This window comes from Monodelphis domestica, chromosome 4 (genome assembly GCF_027887165.1).
Source record: "Monodelphis domestica isolate mMonDom1 chromosome 4, mMonDom1.pri, whole genome shotgun sequence".
In the NCBI taxonomy this organism is placed as follows: domain Eukaryota; kingdom Metazoa; phylum Chordata; class Mammalia; order Didelphimorphia; family Didelphidae; genus Monodelphis; species Monodelphis domestica.
Window position 1 is genome coordinate 311,978,155 of NC_077230.1, and position 9,363 is coordinate 311,987,517.

The window sequence follows — 9,363 nt, forward strand, 5'->3', positions numbered from 1 at the left end:
CAAAACTTATGGAATGCAGTCAAAGCAGTACTCAGGGGGGAATTTATATCCTTAAGTTCATATATTAGCAAATTAAGAAGGGCAGAGGTCAATGAATTGAGTATGCAAATTAAAAAAACTAGAAAGCGAACAAATTAAAAATCCTCAGATGAAGACTAAATTAGAGATCCTAAAAATCAAAGGAGAAATTAATAAAATTGAAAGTCAAAAAACTATTGATTTAATAAATAAGACTAGAAGCTGGTACTTGAAAAAAAACAAATAAAATAGACAAAGTACTAGTCAGTCTAATTTTAAAAAGGAAAGAAAAAAAAAACAAATTGACAGTATCAAAGATGAAAAGGGAGACCTCACCTCAAATGAAGTGGAAATTAAGGCAATCATTAAAAACTACTATGCCCAATTATATGGCCACAAATATGGCAATCTAGTTGATATGAATGAATACTTACAAAAATCTAAATTGCCTAGACTAACAGAGGAAGAAATAAATTACCTAAACAACCCCATATCAGAAAAAGAAATTGGACAAGCCATCAAAGAACTCCCAAAGAAAAAATACCCTGGTCCAGATGGATTAAAAAATGATTTCTATCAAGCATTCAAAGACCAACTAATCCCAATATTATACAAACTATTTGACAGAATAACAAAGAAGAAGTTGTACCAAATTCATTTTACAACACAAACATGGTACTGATCCCAAAGCCAGACAGATCAAAAACAGAGAAAGAAAACTATAGACCAATCTCCTTAATGAATATAGATGCAAAAATCTTAAATGGGACACTGGCAAAAAGACTCCAGCAAGAGATCATGAATGTTATTCACTATGGCCATGTAGGATTCATACCAGGAATTCAAGTGGTTCAATATTAGGAAAACCATCCACATAACTGACCATATTAACAAGCAAACTGACAAAAATCACATGATTATCTCAATAGATGCAGAGAAAGCCTTTGACAAAATACAACACCCATTCCTATTGAAAACACTGGAAAGTATAGGAATAGAAGGGCCTTTCCTAAAAATAATAAATGGCATATATCTAAAACTATTAGCAAACATTATCTGCAATGGGATAAACTAGAAGCCTCCCCAATAAGATCAGGAGTGAAACAAGGATGCCCATTATCACCCCTGTCATTTAACATTGTACTAGAAACACTAGCAGTAGCAATTAGAGAAGAAAAAGAAATTGAAGGTATTAGAATTGGCAATGAGGAGACCAAGCTCTCACTCTTTGCGGATGATATGATGGTTTTCTTAAAGAATCCTAGAGAATCAACCAAAAAGCTAGTCGAAACAATCAACAATTTTAGCAAAGTTGCAGGATACAAAATAACCCTGCATAAGTCATCAGCAATTCTATATATCTCCAACCCATTTCATCAGCAAGAATTAGAAAGAGAAATTCCATTTAAAATCACTCTAGACAAAATAAAATACTTAGGAATCTATCTGCTGATACAAACACAGGAACTATATGAACACAACTACAAAACACTCTCCACACAATTAAAACTAGATCTAAGCAATTGGAAAAACATTTATTGCTCATGGTTGGGATGAGCTAACATAATAATAATGGCAACCCTACCCAAATTAATCTACTTATTTTGTGTCATACCCATTCAACTATCAAAAAACTTTTTACTGAATTAGAAAAAAAAACATAACAAAGTTCCTTTGGAAGAACAAAAGATCAAGGATATCCAGGGAAATCATGAAAAAAAATGCAAAGGAAGGTGGCCTTACAGTCTCAGATCTCAAATTATACTATAAAGCAGTGGTTATTCAAAACAATTTGGTACTGGCTAAGAGGCAGAAAATGGGATCATTGGAATAGACCTGAGGTAAGTGACCTCAGCAAGACAGTCTATGATAAGCCCCAAATCCCAATTTTTGGGAACAAAACACACTTTTTGATAAAAAACTGCTGGGGAAATTGGAAGATAGTATGGGAGAGATTAGGTTTCGATCAATATCTCACACCCTACACCAAGATCAACTCAGAATGGGTGAATGACCTGAATATAAAGAAGAAAATTCTAAGCAAATTAGGTGAACACAGAATAGTATACTTGTCAGATCTTTGGGAAAGGAAAGACTTTAAAACCAAGCAAGAGCTAGAAAAAAAACACAAAATGTAAAATCAATAATTTTGATTACAGCAAATTAAAAAGGTTTTGTACAAAAAAATACGAATGGATCCAAAATTAGAAAGGAAGCAACAGATTGGGAAACAATCTTCATTACAAAAACCTCTGACAAACGTCTAATTACTCATATTTATAAAGAGCTAAACAAGTTGTACAAAAAATCAAGCCATTCTCCAATTGAACAATGGGCAAGGGACATGAATAGGCAATTTTCAGTTAAAGAAATCAAAACTATTAATAAGCACATGAAAAAGTGTTCTAAATCTCTTATAATCAGAGAAATGAAAATCAAAACAACTCTGAGGTATCACCTCACACCTAGCAGATTGGCTAACATGACAGCAAAGGAAATGAGTGTTGGAAGTGATGTGGCAAAGTAGGGACATTAATTCATTGCTGGTGGAATTGTGAATTGATCCAACCATTCTGGAGGACAATTTGGAACTATGCCCAAAGGGCGATAAAAGACTGTCTGCCCTTTGATTTCAGCCATAACACTTCTGGGTTTGTACCCCAAAGAGATAATAAAGAAAAAGACATGAATATAATTCAAAGCTGTGCTCTTTGTGGTGGCAAAAAATTGGAAAATGAGGGGATGCCCTTCAATTGGGGAATGGCTGAACAAATTGTGGTATATGTTGGTGATGGAATACTATTGTGCTAAAAGGAATAATAAAATGGAGGAATTCCATGGGGACTGGAACAACCTCCAAGAATTGATGCAGAGTGAGAGGAGCACAACCAGGAAAACATTGTACACAGAAACTGATACATTGTGGTAGAATCGAATGTAATAGACTTCTCCATTAGTGGCAATGCAATGACCCTGAAGAACTCGGAGGAACCTATGAGAAAAACCACCATCCACATTCCTGAGGAATGTAAAAAAATGTAAAAACACCGAAGAAACACAAATGCTTGAATACATTGGTTGAAGGGATGTGGTTGGGGATGTAGACTCTGAATGAATATCCTAGTGTAAACAACAATATGAAAATAGGTTCTGATCAAGGACACAACTGATACCCAATGAAATTGCGAGTTGGCTGCGGGAAGAGTGGGTGGAGGAGAGTCAGGGAAATAATGTGATTATTGTAACCGAGGAATAATGTTCTAAATTGACTAAATAAACTTATTCAAATTTAAAAAAAATAAAAGCACTGAGATTTGATCTTGATTATTTCATGAAAGGCAAGTAGAATCAGAGAAAATGCCAATCTCTAATAAAGTCTGTCTTTGTAAGGTTAAATGAAGCATTCATCTAAATCAGCATAGAGTCAAAAATATAATTATTAGAGGGGACCTTGGAGAACATCTAGTCCAACTACCTCATTTTATAGGTGAAGCATAGGATGATCAAATGATTTGTCTGTGGTCATGTGGTAAATAAAGAGCAGATCTGGAACTATGGTTTGCTTTTCTGTGATGTAATATTCAGCTTAAGTCAATTCTTTTCTTTCCTTTACCATGACTATTGAAAAAGATAGAATGTGGAGAACAAAATGACCATATTTCTCTCTCTAAATCTAAATGGGAAAACATTTAGATTCATTATATAACTATTTGACTTTTCCTCATAAAGTGATGAATGGGAATCCCATCATTGGAATTGCCTGGGAGGGATAAACAACTACTTGTCAAGGAGGTTGGATTAAAAAAAATCTCTAAATTGGAATCTTCAATTTCTAATATTGTATGATTACATACTTCACATTACCTTTGTTCTTCTGAGTAAAAGGAAAGCCTTAGAGTTAACCCTAAGTCAACATATAAAGTCTAATTTGTCCCTATTTCTTGTGTAAAAAAATTCCTTTGATTCAGTTTTAAGGTTCTTCACCTACTTGATGTAGAGATAATGAGCTTTCTCTTCTAACAAAAATAGCAATCTCCTTGGGGAGAGTGGAATTCCCATCAATTTGGGACCAAAGAGTTGCTTCTGGAGTCAGGAAGATTTGAATGTGAATTTTACCTCAGACACTTACTAGTTGGGTGACTTTGGACAAATTATTTATATTCTGTTTCATTTTTTTCAATATAAAATGGGTTTAATAATATAAACTCTCTTACCTGGTGCATTCTAAGCATTTAATAAATGCTTATTCCCTCTTGCGACCCAAGAGGATTGATTGATAAGCCCAACAGAAAGTAGCAGGGAGAGGGTACAAGCGGGAAGTCTACTACAACTCCAAACCCAGTAAAATGGCCAGAAAATAATACAGTGAATCATCTTTTTTTTTTACTTTTTAAACATTATTTTATTTGGTTATTTACAAACATTATTAATTGGAAACAATGATCATTATCTTTTCCTCCCCCCGCCCCACTCCCACCACTTCTCCCATAGCCAGCACACAATTCCACTGGGTTTCACATGTGTTCTTGGTTCAAACCCATTTCCATGTTGTTGGTATTTGCATTAGAGTGTTCATTTAGAGTCTCTCCTCAGTCATTTTCTCTCAGCCCCTGTAGTCAAGCAGTTGCTTTTCATCGGTGTTTTCACTCCCACAGTCTATCCTCTGCTTGTGGATAGTGTTTTTTAGATCCCTGCAGATTGTTCAGGGACATTGCATTGACACTAATGGAGAAGTACATTACCTTCGATTGTACCACAGTGTATCAGTCTCTGTGTACAATGTTTTCCTGGTTCTGCTCCTTTCGCTCTGCATCACTTCCTGGAGGTTGTTCCAGTCTCCATGGAATTCCTCCACTTTATTATTCCTTTTAGCACAATAGTATTCCATCACCAACATATACCACAATTTGTTCAGCCATTCCCCAATTGAAGGGCATCCCCTCATTTTCCAATTTTTTGCCACCACAAAGAGTGCAGCTATGAATATTCTTGTACAAGTCTTTTTCCTTATTATCTCTTTGGGGTACAAACCCAGCAGTGCTATGGCTGGATCAAAGGGCAGACAGTCTTTTATCGCCCTTTGGGCATAGTTCCAAATTGCCCTCCAGAATGGTTGGATCAGTTCACAACTCCACCAGCAATGAATTAATGTCCCTACTTTGCCACATCCCCTCCAGCATTCATTACTTTCCTTAGCTGTCATGTTAGCCAATCTGCTAGGTGTGAGGTGATACCTCAGAGTTGTTTTGATTTTCATTTCTCTGATTATAAGAGATGTAAAGCACTTTTTCATGTGCTTATTAATAGTTTTGATTTCTTTGGCTAAGAACTGCCTGTTCATGTCCCTTGCCCATTTATCAATTGGAGAATGGCTTGATTTTTTGTACAATTGATTTAGCTCTTTGTTAATTTGAATAATAAATGTCAGAGGTTTTTATGAAGATTGCTTCCCAATTTGTTGCTTTCCTTCTGATTTTAGTTATATTGGTTTTGTTTGTACAAAAGCTTTTTAATTTGATGTAGTCATAATTATTTATTTTACATTTTGTGACTCTTTCTATGTCTTGCTTGGTTTTAAAGTCTTTCCTTTCCGAAAGATCTGACATGTATACTATTCTGTGTTCGACTAATTTACTTATAGTTTCCTTCTTTATGTTCATGTCAGTCACCCATTTTGAATTTATCTTGGTGTAGGATGTGAGGTGTTTGTCTAATCCTAATCTCTCCCTCACTGTCTTCCAGTTTTCCCAGCAGTTTTTATCGAATAGTGGATTTTTGACCCAAAAGCTGGGATCTTTGGGTTTATCATATATTGTCTTGCTGAGGTCACTTGCCCCAAGTCTATTCCACTGATTATCCTTTCTGTCTCTTAGCCAGTACCAAATTGTTTTGATGACTGCTGCTTTGTAATATAGTTTGAGATCTGGGACTGTAAGGCCACCTTCCTTTGTGTTTTTTTCATTATTTCCCTGGATATCCTTGATCTTTTGTTATTCCAAATGAACTTTGTTATGTTTTTTTTCTAAATCAGTAAAGGAAATTTTTGGAAGTTCTATGGGTATGGGACTAAATAGATAGATAAGTTTGGGTAGGATGGTCATTTTTACTATATTGGCTCATCCTATCCATGAGCAGTTAATGTTTTTCCAATAGCTCAAGTCTAGTTTTAGTTGTGTGGAGAGTGTTTTGTAGTTGTGTTCATATAGTTCCTGTGTTTGTCTCAGGAGATAGATTCCTAAGTATTTTATTTTGTCTAAGGTGATTTTGAATGGGATTTCTCTTTCTAGTTTTTGCTGCTGAGCTGTGTTGGAGATGTATAGAAATGCTGATGACTTATGCGGGTTTATTTTGTATCCTGCAACTTTGCTAAAGTTGTTGATTATGTCAATTAGCTTTTTGGTTGAATCTCTAGGATTCTTTAAGTAGACCATCATGTTCTCTGCAAAGAGTGATAACTTGGTCTCCTCCTTGCCTATTTTGATTCCTTCAATTTCTTTTTCTTCTCTAATTGCTACTGCTAGTGTTTCTAGTACAATGTCAAATAGTAGAGGTGATAATGGGTATCCCTGTTTCACTCCTGATCTTATTGGGAATGCATTTAGTTTATCCCCATTGCAGATGATATTAGCTGATGGTTTTAGATATATACTGTTTATTATTTTTAGGAACGACCCTCCTATTCCTATGCTTCCTATTGTTTTCAATAGGAATGGATTTTGTATTTTATCAAAGGCTTTTTCTGCGTCTATTGAAATAATCATGTGATTTTTGTTGGTTTGCTTGTTGATATGGTCAATTGTGTGGATGGTTTTACTAATATTGAACCAGCCCTGCATTCCTGGTATAAATCCTACCTGATGATAATGAATAACCCTTGTGATCACTTGCTGGAGTCTTTTTGCTAATATCCTATTTAAGATTTTTGCATCTATGTTCATTAAGGATATTGATCTATAGTTTTTTCTCTGTTTTTGATCTGCCTGGTTTTGGGATCAGTACCATGTGCGTGTCATAAAAGGGGTTTGGTAGAATTCCCTCTTTGCTTATTATGTCAAATAGTTTGTATAGTATTGGGATTAACTGTTCTCTGAATGTTTGATAGAATTCACTTGTGAATCTGTTGGGCCCTGGGGATTTTTTCTTAGGGAATTCTTTGATGGCATGTTGGATTTCATTTTCTGATATGGGATTATTTAAGAATTCTATTTCTTCTTCTGTTAGTCTAGGCAGTTTGTATTTTTGTATATATTCATCCATAAAGTAATTTTTAATGATTGCCTTGATTTCCTCTTCATTGGAGGTGATGTCCCCCTTTTCATCTTTGATGCTGTTAATTTGCTTTTCTTCTTTCCTTTTTTAAATTAGATTGACCAATATTTTGTCTATATTGTTTGTTTTTTCAAAGTACCAGCTTCTAGTATTATTTATTAAATCAATAGTTATATCACTTTCTATTTTATTAATTTCTCCCTTAATTTTTAGGATTTCTAGTTTGGTTTTCTGCTGGGGGTTTTTAATTTGATCGCTTTTGAGTTTTTTTGTGAATCATCTTTATTGGAAATTGCCAACAAAGAAAAATAGTTCCACTCTTCAGATACCCTGCTCTAGATATGTGTTCTTGACCAAAAAAACACTCAGAATCCTCATTTCTAATTAGACTATATTTTAATTATCTTCTATTCCTCACTCATGACACTCAATCTTCCAATTCTGTGCTTTTGCACTGGGTGTTCCCCATACCCCAAATGCACTAGTTCCCTTACTTTACTTCATAGAATACCTCACCTCCTTTAAGAGGCAGCTTAGATACCATCTTCTGCATGAAGACTTTCCTGATCCCTTCAGCTGAATCTTCTCCAAATCACCTTGAATTTAGCAACTTCGTGTATTTTTATATCGATTAGTTTCATATTTATTCTTTTAGTCCTTTTATATGTATTTGTTGCTTTTCTCATTAGAATGCACTCATAATAAATGGATTGTTTCACTTATAATATTTGTATCTTTAATATCTAGAATACTTTGTAGGTGTTTTATAGATATTGGTTGGTTGATTGCTATAAGTTGTCTGTATTGAGACAGTCAAAACTTTTAACAACAAAAAAGAATGAATTTTTCTTTCCCCACTATTATTCATTTTATTTTACTTAAAAATTCTTTAAATTATGTCTTTATGTTGATAGCCATAACTCTTTGAGGGAAGAGACTGTGTTTGGGGTTTGGGTTTTTTTTTTTTTTGTATTATCTGACTTTTCACACTGATCAACATACAGTAAATGCTTAATACATATGTTTTTACTGACTATTATCTAACTTCATAAAAAGTTATATTCAATATTTATTAAGTACCTACTCTGGGCAAAATCCTGTGTTGGATACTAGAAAACAATGCAGAGTTTAAAGGACATGTTGTCCTCTCTCTTAGAGCTTACACTCTAGTAGGGACATTGCCTAGAGGTGCCAGATGGATGGTAGGCACACCATAGATTCATATGGATTGACTTATTGATCTATACACAAATATATCTTCAACATTTCAATAATATAAAAATAATTCCTCCATTGCTTTGTAAATGGTTATTGTGAGTTCTCCATATTTAATTTGGCCTTCAGATAACAGATCCACAGGCACAAAACAAACAAACAAACAAACCCAAACAAACAAAAAAACAAACCTTTAGAGTTTGATAGGACCTGACAGCTTTCCTTCTCCTGGCATAGCCTTTGAGAAGCCAGGCTCATCTCTATGACATATTAAGGAATGAAAACAAAAGTAGGAGGATGAAGGTACAGGAACTCCTATCACAGTGGCTTGTTTTTCCTTTAAAAGTTTACTGAACATATCTATTCCCTTTACTCTCATTTTTCAAATAAAACAAGAGTGATTTCTTTCAAATTTTATGGACCACAGTTACAAAAAGAACATTGAATCTGAAATGATTTTTGATAAAGCAATTACTAACTGAAAAAAAAGATTATGAAGGTTTATGGGAATTGACTTTTTTGTTCTAGTGCTAAAAACTGTCCAAACTCACAAAATGATAGCTATAATGAGGCAATTATCTAGCCGATTTGGACTTGAAACCACTGTCACCTGAAAAGTACTTTTTATTTTGACAAAAGCTTTTGGGGATTTTTGAGTTATCCAAGAAGCTTACTCAGTTTTCTAGTTTATTTTACACTTATAGATGTTTGTTTTATGGTAACTATGGCTCAATTCCAATGCTTTGGACTCACATGAACTTGAATTCTCTCTTAAAGGTTTATCAATAATTAATACTCTCCAAGATCTTGATTACCTTTCACACAGAGAATCAATCTAGGAAATTTGAACTGCAACTCATT